The sequence below is a fragment of the Oreochromis niloticus genome, unplaced genomic scaffold, assembly GCF_001858045.2.
Source record: "Oreochromis niloticus isolate F11D_XX unplaced genomic scaffold, O_niloticus_UMD_NMBU tig00006976_pilon, whole genome shotgun sequence".
In the NCBI taxonomy this organism is placed as follows: domain Eukaryota; kingdom Metazoa; phylum Chordata; class Actinopteri; order Cichliformes; family Cichlidae; genus Oreochromis; species Oreochromis niloticus.
The window spans coordinates 14,068-17,403 of record NW_020328287.1 but is presented as its reverse complement, the minus strand read 5'-3'; the positions used below and the strand labels follow the sequence as shown (position 1 = coordinate 17,403).

The window sequence follows — 3,336 nt, the reverse complement described above, 5'->3', positions numbered from 1 at the left end:
AAATCACAGTAACAATCACCTCAAGCTGCTTTATGTTGTAAGGCAAAGACCCTACAGTAACAATAAAAAACAAACAAACCCAAAAACCCAACAATAATCATATGACGCTCTTTGAGCAAGCACTTGGTGATAGTGGAAAGGGAAAACTCCCCTTTAACAGGAAGAAACCAGGCTTGGAGGGTGAGGGTGGTGGTGCTATGATGATTGTAAGACGAGCATGACCTGTGCACAGTGCAAGAATGTGTGTGTGGGTGTGTGCGTGCATGAGTATGCACACACTCATCCATGTGTACACTTGTGCAGACAAGAAACTTGACTGTTGGACAACAACTGTTCCATGTTCTGATTATTTGAGCGATGTCATTATTTTCTGTTTCACAAATATGTACATCCCCCCCCCCCCCCCCAAAAAAACAAACAAACAAACAAACAAAAAGAACAAGTACATAAAGACTCACACAAAAAAATAAAGCAGAAGAAAACCCTTCTTCAACTCTGCCGTGGCCGGTCCCAAGCCTGGATAAGGAAAGACGAAGGGTGAGTGAAAGGGATGTCTAGGGTCACAAAATCAACATGACTCATTCTAAAGGGCACAGACGTGCACCCAAATTAGAAAACAATTGGATGAAAGATTTTGAAGATTCACTAAATCTGTCATCACCAAAAACCAATAGGGTGTCAGTAATCTTGAAAAGATTTGAATGCAAACTTTCCAAGATACATTTATTCTACAATAAAAGTTTGGCCTGATGGCGGTGCTGGGGTTCTACAGTGTGGCCTGGTGGCCAAGTGGCAAGGTGTTAGTGTTGTAAACTGAAGATCTTGGATTCAATACCCATCTATACCTTTAATACAAGCTGACAAGGGAAACAAAAAGTCCCTTTCTGTACTAGACACTAGCTGTAAGAAACAACAGTCCGTCCAGGAGCAATGTTCTCCCGAAAGTCTGTTCTGGGCATCTTTTTCACTCATCAAAGTGACTTCTTCAGTTTCACCTGACTGCAGGTTTCCACAGCCTTATAAAGAGTACATCTGCATAATGTCAGAAATTATACACAAGCATAAAAATAACAGTCCACTCAAGTTTTACAAAACACCATTGCTTATTGAGTAATAGAGCGTTATATACTGTTTATGATTTAACACCACCATGATGGTTTGTGGAGCATTGTGGAGTGAAATGTCACTGCTAAAGCTTGGCTGAAACTGGGTGATAGTAATTCTAACAGAATAATGCCGGTGTTGACCAGATGCACTATAAATGTGGCAACACTTTACAAGCTTGCAACATTTTTTCATGCTTTCCTTGGAATGATGTTCGCATTTGGCAATCTTTCTCTGGGTTTTTGGAATATTGGAGAATGTTGCTTTTGAATGGACTGATTCTTATGCAGTGATTCTCTACTTTGAGCACTCAAACCAACTAAGATGACAAACATGTTCATCAATTCGTTTAATTGAACAATTCAAGAGGAATATGATGTTACGGTATGGACAAAGCTCAGCCTGTGTGGCATAGTGGCCAAGTGGCAAGGCATTGGTCTCGTCTGCCAAAGCTCATGGGTTCAATCCCCATCTGTGCCTTTAGTACAGTGATTAAAAACCTGTTTGATTCTGTACTTGCTGATCACGTTGCTTTAAGTAGGGGAAACACTCTGCTCCCAATAACCAGAAACACTGAACAGAACTTTAGACATGACTCTGGTGCAACAACATCACTGTTGTTGGCGCTTTACTCAGTGTGAGTATCAGTTTCCTTTACTCACAGGTTAAATATTTAACAGAATATAACATACGATGTGAAGAGTCAAAGTGGACGATCCAAACAGGATATCTGACAACAGGAGACATTCGCAAAAGCATATTTACACTGATAATTCATATTAATGTTAATAATGACAATTTAATGACCATAATGCTTCCATCAAACTGAAATCCACCATTAATAAATCCTCAATTGATTTTTTAGACACAACTACATTTAAGGGCCCAAATTCCCAAATGACCACAAATTAGATGTTAAAGTCTTTTTCAAACCTACAGATACACATGCCTCACTGTTCAGAACAAGTTTCACCCAAAACACACATTTGCAGGGATAATTAAATCCCAATTACTGAGATTTCACAGGATCTGCACTCAACAGAGTGATTTGGGGGAAGCTGTCAAGATTTTATTCTCAGCTCTCTCCACTAGGGGTACTGTTGGTCCTTTTAAGAAAATGTTTCAATTCATTCTTGCAGACCAAGCCAATTGATGTTTCTCCCCTCATCCCAGTGGTGATCACATATTCTCCCTCCACCTGCAAATTGGTCAGAGTTATCAAGAGCAACTTTCAAAGGTTCACTCAGGACACACATATGCTTCAGGATCACAAGGCAATTGCAGCCTTCAGGAGGAACAAAACCTGGGTGATCTCCTTGTAAAGGCTAAAATCTCACCTCTCTCTGAGCCTAAGCGCAGAGATCAGGGCAATTTTTCCAGCACCACAAGTGGGTGGGCAGTTATTCCAATGGTAATGTTTTTCTATCACTGTGCAAAGGACTCCAAGATCTAAAAACTGTGTATATTTGATCACTTGTAGGAACTGTGGAATCCAATATGTGGGAGAAACAGGAAATACACTTTGGTTAGATTCACAGTTTTTGCCTTGTTGGGAGCTTTTAAGGACCAGCCTTGAATTTTACACATTTGATAAGTGAAGACTGGATGCTTAGTGACGAGAGCTGGGATAATCTGGACAGAATCTGCAGCCTGCATCTCCAAATCAGAAATGGCTTTAGATCTGACGCTAGCAGACAGGCATGCATGTCTCAGGGTGATTACACACTAACACATTGTGATTAATCACACACATTTGTATACATTTTATTCACAAGATTTAAAAAAAAAAAACAAAAAACAAAACACTATACAAAATGTGTTTTTGTGACAGGCCGCTAGTAACAAAATGCTTAAAGATTTAAAATTGGTTCTTTCCCAAGTTTTCTGTTATGTGCACACACATTCCTTGACTTAGGTGCTTTTTAATTCTCCAACAATGGTCAGTGCCAAGTGTTTACACAAACAAAAAACAAACAAACAAAAAACATTACTCAGAAAATGGTCAGGTACAAGAACTGGACTAAAAAGGAGTGGAAAACCAGATAATGTCCAAAGAAATACTTCAGCGTGTGGCTCACGACTTTTGCACAGTACTGTAAATGTTATTAATAATGAAAGATGTCAAAATGTAGCTTTCTCATTTTAAAAATGCCCATACACATTATTCTTTTCTTCTAGTGAAGGTGCCTCCTCCTTCTGACCTTAGGGTAACTAATTTCTCAGACAGTGACA

The 3,336-nt window shown here is 39.4% G+C and overlaps 1 non-coding gene across 1 annotated transcript; it reads left to right on the top strand.

The window, feature by feature from the left end:
* Positions 1 to 1,512: 1,512 nt before the first annotated feature.
* Positions 1,513 to 1,584, top strand: trnat-cgu (transfer RNA threonine (anticodon CGU)). The gene has a single exon. It is a non-coding gene; the product is annotated as a tRNA-Thr (tRNA).
* The last annotated feature ends 1,752 nt before the right edge of the window (positions 1,585 to 3,336 follow it).